The sequence below is a fragment of the Psammomys obesus genome, unplaced genomic scaffold (genome assembly GCF_907164565.1).
Source record: "Psammomys obesus unplaced genomic scaffold, mPsaObe1.curated_primary_1811, whole genome shotgun sequence".
NCBI classification, from domain to species: domain Eukaryota; kingdom Metazoa; phylum Chordata; class Mammalia; order Rodentia; family Muridae; genus Psammomys; species Psammomys obesus.
In genome coordinates, this window is record NW_026595423.1 from 8,665 (window position 1) to 26,713 (window position 18,049).

The following is an 18,049-nucleotide window of genomic DNA, read 5'->3' on the forward strand; positions in this document are numbered from 1 at the left end:
AAAAAAAAAAAAAAAAAAAAAAAAAAAAAAAAAAAAAAAAAAATGTTGTAAGAGCAAACCTTGGCTCTGTCCCAGAGAACAGCATCCGAGAGCTGCAAGGATGACTCCCCCCGTGGGAAGCCCCAGAGGAGAAGCTCCTCTATGCCTGGCAAGGACCAAATTGACAGAAATCTGCAGCTTCGGCTGTTTCTCCTGGGGTGACACTGTGTGTGCTCTTGGTAGCTCTCCCCCCCACACTCTGTAAGGGGTACAGGAGTGGCACAATAGAAATCTCTTAATAATCCTGGGGTGGGTTTATTAAAAATCTGTGACGGGATTGACATGATGATTCCCGAAGCAACTCAAAAGCCAGGAAAGTTTTAAGAAAAGGCACGCTGAGAGGTCACACGGTCTCTTGAAGCGTGTAACACGTCTCAGAGAAGCACAGTATCCTCTGGCTCGGAAAACAGCCCTTCCTAGAACGGATCAGAGAAGTTAGTGAGTCACATAAGCATGAGGGCATTAGTTCAGGAACAAGAAACTTATCCGTGTAGGTACCAGAGCCTCAGGCAGTCAGAAAACAGGAGGGGTTGGCTAAGAGTCAGCCAGCTCTTGTGCCAACAAATTACAGCTTCTTATCTTGGCTGTGGTTGTACAGACAGAAACAGAGACATTGTCAGAGGACATTCAGATAAAAACTTGTGAAGTGTGTTACAGAGGCAGCCGGCTAGGTGTTTAAGATGCAGTGTGCTAACCACAAGGACTACAGAGATGTGCTTAACTCTTAGGCCATAGGGTGTCTACATAAGGGAAATGTCTACATAAGGGAAATAAAAGAGAAGGAAACTTGTGAAAGGAAAAAAAAAACTTTCAGAGAATCATTGTCTAGCTTCTTGGAACATAGCTGAGGAAATAAAACTGAAATCGAAAGCTTTGTGACTTTGAAATGAAATAAATAAATAAGAAGTTATTCGGGGCCATCTCCTTAACAGCAAGCTGGTGGTCATTTCCTTCGTTAGGCAGACTCCAAAGCTTTGTCCCCAGGGCCCCTGACTCCCTGAACTCATCAGAGCCAGACTCCAGCAAAGAAGGAAACAAACTGAAGCCATTTCGAATAAAACTTCCATTTTGAATAGGAGTCAAATATAGCTCCCAAGACCTCCGTGGGTAAGTGACATCGGGGCTGGCAAGTTGAGACATGATTGCTGGGTATTGTCACCCCACCACAGTTGAGTAACCCAACCAATGGGAACAGGAGAAGTGTACCACAAAGGCAAGACATGTTCCTATGGACATGTTCCTATCCCTAAGTCCTGATTGGTGGGTTAACTTGGCACAGACATTTGTGGCTTTGGAGCTTATAAACACTGCAACATTCTGGCTTGTAGTCTCAGTGCAGCTCCCAAGTCTGTTCTAGGGCCCCGAACGATCCGTCAGCAGCGGCCTGAGCACAATACATATTTGTCATCTGATTAAATACTTACTAAGATGAACGTTCTCAGATGCAGTCAGCCCCCGAGTCTGTGCTGTTGTCCCTGACTGGTCAGCTTTTGCTGCCTAATTCAAACAAAGATCTTGCTGTGCTGGACTCTTGGGCCCCTGCTTGGATTTTTGGACCCTAACATTCAATGCTTTGGCCCAGAACCAAGTGCCAAATTTGAGCCTCAAACCTAATTAGCAGGACCTAGGACTGTTTTTTGTTTTTTGTTTTTTGTTTTTTTTTTTTCAGTCATCTGGACCTCCAAAGGTAAGCCTGTGTTCTGGTTAACGGTTGGAACCAATCTGGGACTCAAGAAAGGAGAAACTGGACGCAGCATTGGTCCTAGGGTCAGAGTACCTAGGAGGAGACATCCTGCCCCCTCACTGGTTGCCGTTTGGGGGAACACCTGGTTCTGGTTCTGGTTCTGGGCATGCTGGTCTGTACATGTCTGTCAGTTCCTGTCTGTAGTTTCGTTTAGTTTGATTGTTGCTCTGTGTTTCCTGTTTGGAAAAATGGGCCAAACTTCATCTGCTGACTGTTCACCCCTTGACTGAGTCTTAACCCATCTCAAGGATTTTCAGGAAAAAAAGGGGCTGAATAGGGACAACAAAAACCTGATAAACCAGGGCACCCGCAGCTAGGAGCCCAGCACTGCTGGTGAAGGCCCCGCCTCCTGCTCGCCTGACAGCAAAGCCTGACAGCCTGATCTGTGGCTCTTAAAGGGGCACCAGCAGCTCCTCAGCTTTCTCGGGTAAGGAAGCTGGCAGCTATTCCTGCTCCAGAACCTCTGTGCCCCCGGGAGTGGGACACAGCAGGTAGCAAGGTGCTCCTCTCTTGAAATGACAGCCGGGAGAAGTAAGGAAAGTTTTGTCGGTCAGTTTTGAATATATGAATGTGTGTGGCCACGGCATGGCTGTTTCTGACTGGTCTTAAATGTATGAGTTTACTATGTTCTAGATGTCTTGGCTATAGATCATTGACTTTTAAGTTACTGGGTATGGTTAAAAAATCTGTAACATCTGTAACAAAAAGTTGACTTAAAACTAATAACTCAGCACTGGAGCCATTCTGGGCCTCAACGCATGTCATGAGCCAGCCGAGGAAACAGGTCTCCAAAGATACTTTTAAGCTGAGATAAGGTTTTCATATAATTTCTAACCTGTCTTAAAAACCAGTGGCTTTTGTTTTGTTTTGTTTTAAGATTTAAGACTGCACCTCCATGCATTCACAGACAAGAACTTTTCTTGCTGGCAGGCAAATTTTGTAACATAAATGTAACACACTTGGAATCGATTTGAAAACACTAAATTGTTTACCCTGTTAAAACTTGATTTTGCCTTCTAAAAATTATGGTTGTGCTCTGTGCCTTCATTGTATAAAAAAAATCACGTTATTTTGATACTTCAAAAAACACAGGATTGAGAGATTTTAAACTTCAAAGAAAGCTTAGAGTTTTAAAAAAAATTAAAAACTGGATACTTTAAAACAGCTTTTAAAATGTTTTAATTTATAAAGCTATGAAACATTTTAAAATTTATCAGATATTTTGTTGTACTCTCTTTATTAATACATGATCTTTATGAATAGATAAATAAGAGTTTAAAAATTAGGATCACAACTAAACATCAGGGACTGAAAAATTCCTATATTACAATGCAATAGAATAGAGGCCTTAGGCAGTCTGACAAAGAACTTGAATATTAAAGGATTACAGCACTAAAAAATTGAGAATCAGCGGCTTAAAAATTTGTCTCTCCCTACCTAGGGTTTATTCAGGCTAACAGAGACTGATTTAAAAATATATGTCACCCGGCATGGTGGTGCACATCTCTAATCCCAGCACTCAGGAAGGCAGAGGCAGGCAAATTGATGTGAGTTCAAGGACAGCCTGGTGTACAAAGTGAGTCCAGAACAGCCAAGGCTTACACAGAAAAACCCTGTCTCAGAAAAACAAACAAACAAACAAACAAACAAATAAACAGTTTTTAGATGTAAACTTTTCAGTAAAAGAACATGTTTTACAATGACTGTTATCAATAATAACTACTTATGTCTCTGATAAACTAATTAAACTTTTAAAAAAGAGGTTCAAAGTCCACTCAAATTTCAAGGATATAAGAACTTAAATAAGGGCTGGAGAAATGGCTCAGAGGTTAAGAGCTGTTTTTGCAAAGGTCCTGAGTTCAATTCCCAGCAACCACATAGTGGCGTATAGCCATCTATAATGAGATCTGGTACCCTTTTCTGGCCTGCAGGCATACATGCAGGCAGAATATTATAAATAATAATAAGTAAATAAATCTTTTTTAAAAAACAACTTAAATGAGTTCTAAGGATCTCAAAAATAATTTAAAATATATAGAGATAAGGAATGTTTCAGAGTTCTTTCCCTGTCCGTGCTGTCATTTCCCTGAGATTTTGGAAGTTCAAGATTTGATGCACTGACAGCTTATGTCTCATTCACAAGCTCAGGATTTTATGTATTCTTTGATTGTCTTCTAGATATAACTAAAAGATGCTTTTATCGGGCTAAAACGTCTCTGTTCAACCTATACACCTTGTTCTTTGAACAACAACTGAGAGACCAAAGAATTAAAAACTAGGTTTTTGGGGTACTGAGCTAAAACGTTTAAAACATATCAGGCAGGTTGACCTTGCTGCTTCTAGGCACATCCAGCCAGCTGCAGGGAGGGAGGAGATGACCCTGCTGCTCATTAGAGGTACTCTTGCCAAGTAATCAGCCTGGATGGCCTTGCTCCTGAAGATAGCACAGATTAACAGACTAATAGATAGCTAACCGTCCCCCCCCCCCCCCCCCCCCCCCCCCAAAAAAAAAAAAAAAAAACACAAAAAAACAAACAACCCCCCCCCCCCCCCCCCCCACACACACACACGAGAGAGAACAAAGAAAGCCAGAACCATTCAGGATTCTGGCACTTTCCCACTGCAAATAGTTTTGAAATGTAGCATCCCCTTTTCCTATATTAACCAACAGAAGTTTGCCAGGCTAGAATCCCCTGCTTTGGACATGCTGGGAGGGACTGGGACCTATAAATCACCCGCACTCCGGAGCTGGGGCTCTCTGCTGGATACCAATGCCTTGGTGTCTGTCAGAGTCCAGTTTGAGCTTCGAATAAAGATTCTCATGTGCTTTGCAATGGACTCCACTCCCTGGTGGTCTTTCGGGGGGGGGGTAGGGGGTCCTCACAAATTGGGCATAACACAACAAAAAACGTTCATGCCTTTTAAACTCAAAACTATAGTTTTTGTTGGACTCAAAGGCATGAATCTACTCCGATTGTTTTCCAGACACCTGTCAACTATTTTCTACAGCACGACTTTCAGTACAATAGCAATGCTAATATATCACCTTTATAAACTAAAAATACATGGAAGCTTCAGGGAATCAAAGAAGTCAGAAGTGTCTACCTGTCACGGGTCAACAAACACCAGATACGTACAGCCTGAGTTTCTGCATCTGTCCATTCTTGAAACTGGGATTTTCCTCTGATCTTGCTATTCCTCCTTTCCCCAATTACCAGAAAATTTTAATTCCTGTCCCTAGGCTATATTTGTCTCAGCAGATTTCCTCTTGGCCGACACCATCCAGGGAGCACCTAAGAGCTACAACTTGCTGAGCTCTTGACTTGCTGAAAGCTGATGGAAACTAATCCAGCTGATATAATTCTTCTCTGTCCCTGCAGCTGGATCAGCTAACCAGATGCTTCTAAAAAATACCTTATCACCCAGCCTTTGGCTAGCAATCTCAGCCTCCCTGGGTCCTGACAACTCATGCCCCAATTTCAGCTGGAAATAGTCACAGAAGAGAGCACATCTTCCCTGCCCCCTTGACATTCTGAAATGCTAAGTCAAAAGTAAATTCCCTTTGAGGAAAGCTTGTTGTTTTTATACCTCTGAGATAGCCCAAGATACCCTAGCCCAAATAAAACAAAACCTAAGGATAGGAACCAGGAAGCCAGGGTGGTAACTGGTTCCAGAATCGATTTGATTGGTCCCCTTGGCTAGCCACCTGACTCATCACTAACAGGACCACTGGTTCTCCTTTAACTCCTGCTCCTCATAGAACCTTGAATTCTCAACTCAGTTAAACTCCTGGTCCTAAGGACCCAATACAATCCTTTATGCTCTGAAACAGATAATCAAGGATCAGAATAATGTACAAAGACAAGGGGGGAATGTAAGAAGGAACCAAACTGAAGCCGTTTTGAATAAAACTTCCATTTTAAATAGGCATCAAATAAAGCTTAAGCTCCCAGGACCTCCCTAGGTAACTGGCACCCTGGTTGGCAAGTTGAGACGTGAATGCTGGGTATTGTCACCCCAACACAGTTGAATAACCCAACCAATGGGAACAGGATGAGTGCCTAAGACAAAGACTTGTGCCTAAGAAAGTCCCCTGTCCCTAAATCCTGAATGGTGGGATAACCTGGCACAGATCTTTGTGGTTTGGGAGTTTAAAAGCACTGCAACATTCTGGGTTTTGGTCGAAGTTCAGCCCCCAAGTCTGTTCCAGGACTCTGAACGATCAGTAGAGGCCTGAGTAAAATAAATTTTTGTCGTCTGCTTAAATACTTACTAAGATGAACATTTGAAGACCCAGTCAGCTTCCAAGTCTGTTTGGTTATCTCTGACTGGTCAGTTTTTGCTGCCTAATTCAACTGGACTCTTGTGACTGCTTGGGCTGTTTTGGATTTTCAGACTCTAACAATGGTTCTTTCCTTTTCCCAGTACTGCAGTTGTTTGATTTGTTCTGATCCTGGATTCTGCATATTAACTCTGAGGACATCATGAGCCAGGTATGGCAGTATTTTTTACCTCCAGCCCCTGTAATACCAGCATTTGGGAAGTAGAGGCAAGAGGTTCCGGTTTCCAGGGCAGCCTGAAGTATATGAGACTGTCTGATACAACAAACAGACAATGTGGACTGGCAAGATGCTCAGTGGGCAAGAGGTGCTTGCTACTGAGCCAAGTGACCTGAGTTTAGTTTCCAGAATCCAATGGTGGGAGAAGAGAACTCACTCCAGAAAGGTGTCTCGGACCTTCTCATGGGCCCCGTGGATGTGCATACCTGTGGATTCTCTCCTTCCACCAGCTGGGCTCTTGGAATAGAACTCAGATCCTTAGACTTGGTGGCAAGCGCTCATCCACCTTGCTGGTCATATTTTTCAATTTTAATTTAAAAAAATTTTATTTATTACTTATTTTATGTTATGTGTATTTGTGCACTTGAGTTTGTGTACCACATGTGTGCAGGAGCCTGCAGAGGCCAGATCCCCCTAGAACTGGAGTCATAGACAGTTGTAAGCCCTCATGTGGGTGATGGGAACTGAACCTGGGTCCTCTGCTAGAGGAGCAAGCACTCTTAGCCCCTGAACTGTTTCTCCAGCCCCTGTTTTTATTTTTAAGTAAGGAATGGGGCATAAATAATCGAAACACTAGTGACTGCACAAGAGTTTTCTTCTTGTTTTATTTATTATGTTTTGAGACAGGGTCTCATGTAGCCCAGGCTGACCTCACAGTCACCAGGAGGCCCAAGGAAGCCCTTGGCCCCTCCTGCCTCCATGCCCCATTGCTGGAATTACACGCATATACCACCATGCCTGCCTAAACCTTAATTTCCTCATCATTTTCTTCTCCACTTAAAAAACAGTATTGAACACTTCCTCTATCATGAAACACACAGGAATGCTTTGTCTATGAGCAGAGAAATTGGACTGTGTGTCTGTAAAGATCTGACTTTGCTGTCTTTGTCAGTGTTCCTGTTCTGTTGATTTTATCATTATTTTGGGGGGTTTTTTTGGGGGGGGGAGGAGGAGGAGAAAGAAATGGTTTGGAGTATTACACGAGATAGTATTCTCTCCTTGACTCCTTTGGCCAGGCTTCTCTGAGACCCGGCCATCACGCCACAGTCACTGTCGCTGTTACTGTGACTCATCACAGTTACTCCCACTGGACCAGAGCAGCGATGAATTGCTCAGCTTTCATGTCAGGGCGCTGGGCAGGAACCTGATGGCAGTATCTAGCAGAATTGGGATGCTGCGTCTGATCCTGGCAAACATTGTACTGGGTCTAGCCAGATTGCCCCACTCTCCTCATCTGACTTTCCAGATGTTTCTGCAACTCCTCATTCCCTCCTAGACTGCAGGTGATGTTGTCACAGGCCCCTAGACCTTAGCACAACTGACTCCATTTAGGCCAGAAAACTCAGCACACAGGTAGCTCTACCTGCCAAAACGAATACAAAGTCCATAGTTCTGGGAAAGCCCCTAAGTGTACTAACCTTGCTTTTTGGCTTCTGTGATTCTGCTTCTGGCTAACTGTTCTTGTTAAGTGAAGTGTGTCAACCCAGAACATGATCTAGTGCTTAAAAGCTCACCCCTTCAAGAAAAGCTTGGGCCTACACTGGGATCCTGAACACCCAGTATTGTTGCCAGCTGGCTGATAAACTCTTTCTATTGGCTTAGACTCATGTCTGAGCTGTCTTCTCTGATGCATGTCCCAAAATGCCTTGCTTCAGGGAGGCTCCTGTTTAGGACCTGGCTTGCAGTTCAGTAATCTAGAGTAACTATAAAACCCTGGGTTCAGTTCCTGCACCCACATCTTATCTTTGTAATTTTACCACACCCCGACTCCTCCATCGCTCTGCTCCTTGGTATTTTTATGTGCCCACACCCGCTTTTCCTTGCATTTGCAATTACACAGAGCTTTGTTTTAATTTTTAAGTCATTTAAGTGTGTGAGCACACGTGTGTGGGACGTCAGAGGACAACTTTCAAGGTCAGTCTCCTTCCAGCAGGTGGGTCTTGGGGATGGAAGTCATGTCATCCGCTGTGGCCCACACTGCCTTTACCATGTTGATGGCCCTGGCTTTGTTTTTGAAACAGGGTTTCTGTATCCCAAGCTGGCCTTGAGGTTGCTATTAATATATAGCTTCAGATGATCTTGAATTTAGGATTCTTTTTCCCTCCACCTGCCATGGACTGTTACTATAGTGTTTAACACTATGTGCTGTAGATAGCACGCAGGCCTTCATGCATCCTAGAATTGAGCTACATTCTCAACCACAGATACAATTCTTTGGGAACAAAAACTCATCACCCCTTCATTGTACCTTTGCCCCATTTCAGTATAACTTGTCACTCTGAGAAAGCCACAGGAAAATACTGTTAAGAACAATTGCTTTAGACTGGGATTAAGCACTCCTGAGGCAGAGGCAGGAGGATCTCTGTGAGTTCCAGGCCAACCTGGTCTACATAGGGAATTCCAAACTAGCTAGAATTTTACAGTAAGACCCTGTCTCAAAAAAAAACAAAAACAAAAACAAAAACAAAACAACAACAACAAAAAAACTGTTTTAGCTACAAACTACTGTTTTTAATTCTTAGAAGGTAAATGGTAATCCAGGCACAGCGGCTCACACCTGTAGTCCCAACCACTTGGGAAGTTGAGACAGTAGGGTTACCATGAATTCAAGGCCAGCCTGATCTACAGAATGAGACCCTATCTTAAAGATCAAAAAGCAGGGCTGGTAAGATGCTCAGTGAGTAAAGGCACTTGCCACCAAGTCTAATGACCTGAGTTCAGTCCCTGGGACCCAGAAGATGGCAGGAAAGAACCGATTACTGCAAATTGTTCTCTGACCGCCGCACCAGACATGTGCTAACTACCCACACAAGCACACATGTACACATAAATAAAACAATTTAAAGGTTTTTGCTTGTCTGTTGTTTGAGACAAAGTCTCTTTTACATAGCCCTGGCTGTCTCGAAACTCCCTATGTTGACCAGGCTGGCTTCCAACTCACAGAGATCCACCAGTCTCTATGCGAGGAGCAGAGTTGTGTGTGTGTGTGTGTGTGTGTTTTTTTTTTAATGCCTTTTAGGTGGCTCTTAACCATCTATAATAAGGAGGTCTGGTGCCCTCTGCTGGCCTGCAGGCAGAACGTTGTATATGTAATAAATAAAGAAAACGTTAAAAAAGAAGAAGAAATGTCTCTCAGAGATGTAAAAATAGCTTAGTCAGGAAGCCCACTACACCCAAGGCTGCACCCGATCACCAGAACCCAGTGACGTTAGTCACTCAAGATAACCAGACACAGGACGCGAACTCCACCCACGACGCCCGCTTGATGATACAGACACAGAACAAGAGCTCTACCGCGCCTGCACTTCTTCAGGACTGCAGACGCTGGAGACATGTGCCCTGCGTCTAGACCATCTCCCCAGGCATCCTGACCCTTAAATCTGAACCGGACCTTCAGCTGAGATACCCCGCGCTGGGGACCCTGGCTTAGGACCATAGCTAGGAACTGAAAGTGTGAACCTTGTATGTGACCCCCAGCATAATAAAATGTAACTTTCGTCACACCAACTACCTTAGCCTTCTTGCTTGAGTGAGACACTCCGCCTTCTGGGTGCTGGGTGAAAGGCGTGTGCCACTAATCAAAAAGTATTAATAGCCTAGTGAATAATACGGGGGCTGCCGGCTCCTAGAGGGTCAACTGTCCAAAGAGACAGTTATCTCCCAGAGAAATAACAATGATCACTCAGGAATCGTGAATGTTACAGCCACCACAGGCAGAGTCCAGGTCAGAAATAGGAGAAGCTGGATCTGATACAGGCGAGCAGCGGGAGATTTTTTATATATATATATATATATATATATATATATACAAAGGAAGGCGTGAGGCTGTAAGTAAGTCCGGTCCAGCTGGGGCTTGGTTCAGCTAATCGTGCTGTTTTTCTGCCCCCCCCCCTGCTGGCTACAAGGATGACCGCGCTGGCCACAGCTACTAGAGAGGCCGAGGCTCGAACCGGGAGCGCTGCCTCAGCGCCGCAGTTTGAGGCCAGCTTGGGAAACGTGAGGAGAGCTAACCCCAAAGACAAAACCATCCTCCCCAAATTCCACAAACAAACCAAAAGCTACAACAAGAGAGAAATTTCAAAGCCAAACACCTCCCCTCCCACCCCACACAAACTGCAACCAACCCCATCGCGCCATCCCCGGGCCTTGCAGTAAACAGTCCCCGGGAAAGGCGAGCCAGCCGGTGGGAATTTGAAGTTTTAGGCGTCCTCTGCCTAGGAAAGACGAGATTTGCTCGCGGATCGCTGCCTGAGGACTGTCTTCTGGAAACGGTGGATCGAGGTGTCTTCGGGAGTTTTGTCTCTGCAAGGTCGTAACTGCGTGAGCCCCAGCACGCACACGCGCCCGGTTGCTGCACACCCACCGGGCCCATCCCTGCAGCGAGGAACGCCTGACCTGGATTGGAGGCGGAAACTGAGGCATCTGCCTGCACGCGGATTGTTTGGACGGTGTTGTTCCAGACCAACAACCTGTTCCCGCGATTTGAAATTTCATGGTTTAAAGGATGAATAGTGAAGTGATTGCTCATCCGGAGTGATGCCAGTCTGCCGCTGCTGAAGCGTTACGTCATCTTCTTTGGCTTAGTTCACCTATCACTAAAATGTTCCGTAAAATCCACTCTGTTTAAGAAACAACCCGAGTGGGAACCCGAGCAGATCTCAGATCTGGCTGAGACGGTGGGCGCGGCTGGATTTCTATCGCGGATGTCTCTCAAGGAAAGGGTGCTCAAGATTAATCCTGTGGTGCCAAAAAGATGCTTGTTTTCGGGGTCTAGCTGGCCAGAGCCTAAAGGCAGGTAGTCTGGGCGGGAGCGTTGTCTGCTCTATCCAGGCTGTCTTGACCCAGGCTAAAAAGCTATTGCGTAGGCCCCGGCTAACACATGTCTAAAGGGCTAGGGATGCAGTTCCATCGGTAGGAAGACCTGGGTTCCATTCCCAAGACCAGGTGTGGTGGCACAGGGCTATAAAGCCAGCACTCCAGAGGTGGCGGGTGGGAGGAGCAGAAGTTCTAGGTCATCATGGCCTCAGAGCCAGTTGGAGGGTAGCCCGGGATACATGAAATTCTGTCTTTGAAAGGAGTCACTAATGTCTTACTGCCTTGTAACCTCCTCTCTAGGACTGTACCCTAAGGGAGTGATTCTCTAGAGAGGGAGGTGTAAGGATGGTGCTTGGGACATTATTTTACAATGCCTAAGTATTCGTTTAAAAAAAAAAATGTCCCCCAGGTATAGAGGGTCACAGCAGTTAACCCAGCACTCGAGGCTGAGACGGGAGGACCGACAGGATTTGACGCCGCCCTGTGCTACATAGTGAGCTTCAGATCCGGAGACAATGAACACAATGGGTTTTGGCACATCCGAATTGGAAGATGACCTATACAAATACCAAACAAGAGAGCAGTTTAAACCATCACCAAGAGAGCACTGTGACGGTACTCACGGAGTGGAGACCACTCTCTTACAGTGGCCTTACAGATAAAAGAATTTTTAAAAACACAAGTAGGAAATTCAAGGACAATTTTATTAGCTTGGGAGAAAGGCTACACCCCAGGAAACCTAGAGGTCTCAGCAGCTGCAGGGGGAGAGATGTGGTCATGCTTGCTGAATTAAATTTTGTTCATTTCTTTTTGAAAAAAAATAAAATAAAAAGATGTGTCTGTCTGTGCATTACATGTATGTCAGGTGCCCATGGAGGTCAGGAAAGGGTGTTATGGCCTCCTGGAAATAAAGTCACACATGACAGCGCCCTGGTGGGTGCTGGGAATTGAACCCAGGTCCTCTGGAAGGGCAACTCGAGAGCTTTTAACCATTGAGCTGTCTCTCCCTAACCTAGAAAGAGGCAGTCTGTGAGCAGCTGCACGGTGGCGACATATTTAGAGAGGATGAGCTTGTTTCGGGGGGGCCTCAGGGTTCCTGTTGTGCGTTCTTTATCCCATTAATACACTAATTTCAAAAGGATTAATAAACTGGCTGTGGTGGTGAATGCCTTTAATCCTGACCCTTGGAGGCAGAGGCAGGGGGAGCTCTGTGAGTTTGAGGTCAGCCTGACCTACATAGGAAGTTACAGGGCAGCCAGGATTACATGGAGACTCTGTCCCAAAAGAACGTAAACAAACAACAAATAAAGATTGATTCATCACACTTAAAGACCTTTACAAAAAAGATTCATTTTTATTTAGTGTGTGAATGTGCGGAGTCATCCGGGAAGAGGGAACCTCAGCTGAGAAAACGCCCCCCCCCCCAGGTTGGCTTATAGGTAAGTCTGCAGGCATTTTCTTGATTGATGATTGGTGTGGGAGGGCCCAGCCCACTGTGGGCAATGCCATCCTTGAACAGGTGTTCCGTAGGTAGATTCCAAAGCAGGCTGACCAAGCCAGGGAGAGCAAGCCGGTAAGCCCTGTTCCTCCATGGCCTCTGCTTCAGTTCCTGCCTCCAGGTTCCTGCTTGAGAGCCTGCCCTGGCTTTCCTCAGTAATGGAGGAAGTGTAAACCAAATAAGCCCCTTCCTCCCCAAGTTGTGTTTGCTCTTGGACATTATAATAGCAACAGAGTCCAAACTAGGATAAGACCCTAGTGGGAGGTGTAGTTCTGAGGGCTGACGCTGAGCCCCAGCGGAATTGGTAGCCTGAACTTGACCCAAAGTTCTGACAACAGAGGACAGCTACAGAGAAGGACAGCTCATTGTCTTTCTTGTTAGGGATTAAAAGTCCAGCAGATTTACTCACACAGTTAACCTTCCCTTCAGGAGGAAGCGAGCGTCAGAACTAGTTATCTGACTCAGAGGCCAAGGTCCTCCTTTCGCATCTTAAAGTGCCCCTCCTTTTCCCAACAGACAAGTGGAGCAAAGAGCAAATGAAAGGAATTAATAGGCGAAGCCCACCACAGTCTTGCCGGGTCACAGGGAGGACTCCCAAGTTAGTTACAGAAACACCTTCGTTCTCTCTGACCTCTGTACTGTCTTCTCTCCCAGCCATTTTTTAAAAATAGTTTATTTAATTTTATTTTATGTGCATTAGTGTGAAGGTGTCAGATCCCTTGGAATTGGTGTTACAGACAGCTGTGAGCAGCCCTGCGGGTGCTGGGAATTGAACCCTGGGTCCTTTGAAAGAGCAGACAGTGCTCTTACTCATCACTGAGCCATCTCTCCAGCCCCTTCTCTCCCATTCTTACTTGAACTTGAAGGAAGGAGAAAGCTTCCTAAGTTTAGATGCCACCAGAGAGTTTTGAAGTTTGATATCGCCGGCGTTCTGTTCGGCAGAATTGATGTCATTGTGGGTTTTCTCATCACAGAGGATAAAAATCCAGATGGAACTTCCTTCTTCCTTTACATACGACAGATACCAAGCAAGTGCTTACACTCAGGAGTGAGTCATCCTCTGTCCACGCAGGTGGCTGTGGGCACACCTGAGGAAACAAAGTCCAGCACGTAGCCGGCAGAAGCCGTCCCCGCAGCGGAAGCTCCAGAGCAGGGCGAGATGAGCTCCGAGACAGGTAAAGCGATGCTGGGTCCTGGCAAGGCATTTAGTTGATTTTTCCTCTTTACTTTGCTTCTTTCCATAAAGCTTTGTCATGTTGCCCCAGGCTGGTCCCCAATTTCCGGCCTCAAGTGATCCCCCTGTTTCACTCAGCCTCTTGAGAATCTGGGTAGACAAGTGCCTGCTCCCATGCTTAGCTTGGGTCCATGGTCTTGAAGTGTGCATCAATGCATGTTGGTACGACCTGCTTATGCTTGGGTCCCTGGTGCTTTCCATCTTTCCTATTATAATTCATACCTTAATACCATTCTTAAGATGAGTTACTAGTCTGATGAAGAATTTCTGCCTTCTAATGCTTTTGATGACTAGCACTAAATTAATGTTGGTTTCATGGCAATTAAAAAAAAAATTAAGTTAGCTGGGTCTGGTGACCTGGGCCTGTAATTCTAGTTATTCAGAGAGGCCAAGGCAGGAGAATTACAAGTTGAAGGTCTTTGTGGACTGTAGGGCAAGTTTAGAGCCAAGTTAGGTAGCTCAGCAAGACCCTGCCTTTAGAAAGGGTGGGAGAGCTGGAGGGTGGCTCAGCAGTTAGGAGTGGTTGCTGCGCTTCTTAGATTCCCAGCAGACACAGGAAGCTGCTCACCACTGCCTGTAACTTCAGCTCCAAGGGCTTCAATGCCCTCCTCTGTCCTCCTCGGGCACCTTCACAAACACACACACACACACACACACACACACACACACACACACACACATAACTGGAAAAAGCTTTAAGTAAAAAGAATGAGGCTAGAGCTTAGTGGTAGAGAGCTTTGCCTAGCATATGTGAGGCCCTGGGTTCAACCCCTCAGTCCTGCCCCACTTCCCACTGAAAGAAGTAAAACTATAATTTGAAAGGACTAATTAAGATAAAATGGAAATGGTAGCAATGGACTATTCGATAGTTGCCTGACTAGTCAATGATTAATTGATGTTAATCAGGTGTGGTTATTTCCACCTGTCATTTAAATAATCTAGAGATTGGAACAGGAGGATTGATTTCCAGGAATTTGAAGCTATTCTGGGCAATATAATAAGTTACACACCACCTTAGGCGATAATATGAGACCCTCCTCCTGCCTCCCCCCTAAATAAACAAACAGCCTGGGGATGTTGGACTAGCATCCAAGATTCCCGGGTTCCATTCCCAGGGCCATATACAACAGGCATAGTGGCACATGCCTGTGATCTGAGCATTTGAGAGGTGGTATATATAAAAAAATATACGGGAGGGAGAGCATGCCTAGCTTTGGAAGGAAATGATTTCAGGTGAGGTGGGATTGGAAGCAACTCCTACAGTTTTTTTTTTTAATTTATTATTATTATTTTTAGTAGAGTTTAAGTCTTTGGAGAATTTTTAAATTTTTATTTATCTATTATTTATAGTTGAGACAAGGTCTCAGGTAGCCCAGGTTGACCTTGAGCACACTGTGTAGCTGAGGATGACCTTGAGAATATCTGAAGAGATATGACTGAAATAGTGCTTTGGACACATTTGCCTACTCTTTAGTTGGTTTGGAGCTGGACACAGAAAAGAGTGAAAACAAGGCCACTCCGCCTATTTATTATCATAGAGTCTCAAAAAAACCAAACAAATACAAGCCCAGGGAATGGTGGTGGAGCCGTCTGGAAAGGATTGCCCCCTTCCTTCTGTAGGCTTGAGCCAAGGAGACAGTGGTTCTGATAATTACAAATCAGATGCCCAGAGCTGCAAGAAAAAGATCAAAACTTTGAGGCACGAAGGCACTGTACTCCTACAATTTTACACACGGCAGGCGTGAGTTCGATGTTTGGGGAAGTTCTTCCAGAAGAAGTACAGTTGTCTGTGGAAGATGCAACCACAACGATCCTGTGTAAACCCGATTTATCCTTAAAACCGCCAACTCTGGAAGAACTGGAGAGTATTCAGGAAGCCGCACAGGGTACGGTTTAGCAACGAGAAATGACAGAAAAGGAAGGATGGCAAATAGCCTACTGTAGGGGACACCCCATCTGTGTTAACTGTTTAATAACCCGCTGACCACTAACACTGTAGGGAGCCTTCACTGTTTAAATAACTCACTGAGCAGCAACACTCTAGGGGGTACCCTATCCTGCCTTTACTGTTAATAACTAGAGACTATTCCGCATTTGTAGGCTGGAAGTATTCAATCAAACCAGGCATGCAAAACACCTGACAGATATTGACAAAACTTGGGAGCTTAGACGTTGGTTTTGTCTTAAAAGCAAAACTTCAAACCCAAGTTTTAGAAAATCTGAAAAAGTTTTAAAGTCAGAAAAATTATTACCCGCCATTCCTATTGTTAGAGCTGTAAGAAAGGAGATGCAGTCTTTGTGGATGGATGGTCTCTCCGGGTTTATTAGAAACCTAAGTCTGAAGCCCACCCAGCATGGTGACACGCGCCTTTAATCCCAGGACCGGGGAGACAGATGGATCTCTGTGAGTTTGAGGACAGCCAGGGCTACACAGAGAAATCCCTGTCTCGAAAAACAAGCGAAGGAGGAGGAGGAGGAGGAGGAGGAGGAGGAGGAGGAGGAGGAGGAGGAGGAGGAGGAGGAGGAGGAGAAGGAGAAGGAGGAGAAGAAGAAGAAGAAGAAGAAGAAGAAGAAGAAGAAGAAGAAGAAGAAGAAGAAAAAGAAGAAGAAGAAGAAGAAGAAGAAGAAGAAGAAGAAGAAGAAGAAGAAGAAGAAGAAGAAGAAGAAGAAGAAGAAGAAGAAGACTTTCCCATTAGATTGATTAGGTCAGATCTCAAAGCATAGCCTAGGCAGAACTTGAACTCGGATATCCACACACCACGGCATTTACTGAGCTGGGATGAAAGGCCTGCCCTCCTGTCCTGGCTTCTACATCATTTCCCCACATGATTTGTAGAGGTGGGAGACTATAGAACATGTTTTCACAGCAGCTCAATATGAACTTGACAAAATCGTCTCTTGGTTTACAGGTCCTGCGGCTGATCCCACTCTGAGGTAAGATGAGCACAGTGCCTCCCAATAGAGTCACATAGAAATGGACATGTAAGAACCCCAGGACGGGGGCTGGAGACATGGCTTAGTGGTGAAGAGCACTGGCTGTTCTTTCAGTAGGTCCCGAGTTCAAATCTTAGCAACATCTATGATGGAGTCTGATGCCCTCTTCTGGCATGCAGGCAAACATGTAGACAGAGCATTCATACATAAAATACATAACTAAAATTTTTTAAAAATGTTAAAACAATTTGATTTGGTTTTCATTAAATGGTAAAATTATGTGTGTGTGTGTACACTAAAATTGTGTGGCTTGCGCTTGTTTGATTGTTTGTTTGAGACAGGGTTTCTCTGTGTGGCCTTGGCTGTCCTGGAACTCACTCTGTAGAGCAGGCTGGCCTGGAACTTATAGAGATCCTCTGCCTCCCAAGTGCTGAGATTAAAGGCGCATGCCACCACCATTCAGCTCATTCCACAGCATTTGAGAAACGGCGCTTTCTATATTAAGGTTGTTCTGGGTTCTGGCTTTCACAGGCCAAGCTCCAATCACACGGGTTTTCAGCAGGGCCTCTCAGCAAGCCCTGAGGAGTCAGGCCCACATCTCTCTCTTTCCTTGCTCAGTGACCTTAGGGAATAAGACACACTGAGACATGCCGTTGTGCCTCCGTCCTGTGGAAAAATGTTTCCTGGTGACACACAGTTGCGCAGAGGTTAGCACAAACATCCATTAACCGTTTATCTTTTCCATTTCTTTAGTTAATCTGCCGTTGTGAGTTTTAGGAATTTTTTCTTCTTTCTCTTTAAGGAAAAAAAAAAAAAAAAAAAAAGAGCCGAGGAACAGTCTAACCAGCTTCATTATTACCACTAAATTTATTTTGTTTTGCGTGTGAGAAAACAGGCCCACTATGGTCCACTTAATGCGACAAACAGATAGGAAATTCCTCGTGCGAAAGGGCTTGTGGGTGGTGAAAGGTTAAAAAGCAGCACTCAGAGCATCTTCCTTGCTTTAGGTTTCCCCTTGGCCCTGCCACACTACTGTCAGTGCAGTATGAATGAACGCCCAAAATGCTGATGCTTTACCAACCACTGCGTGCCTGGACCCTAGAATCTCTCCAGACTCTGCCTACTATCTGCCATGTTCTTCTTCAAAGATCTGTGCAAAGTCCTGGCAGAGCAATCTATTATCTATCTATCTATCTATCTATCTATCTATCTATCTATCTATCTAT

The 18,049-nt window shown here is 45.0% G+C and overlaps 1 long non-coding RNA gene across 1 annotated transcript; it reads left to right on the top strand.

Moving 5' to 3' along the window:
• Positions 1-1,689: 1,689 nt before the first annotated feature.
• Positions 1,690-13,820, top strand: LOC129685746 (uncharacterized). Its single transcript, XR_008721531.1, has 4 exons — positions 1,690-1,726; positions 6,209-6,276; positions 12,520-12,596; positions 13,677-13,820. It is a non-coding gene; the product is annotated as an uncharacterized LOC129685746 (long non-coding RNA).
• Positions 13,821-18,049: the final 4,229 nt, after the last annotated feature.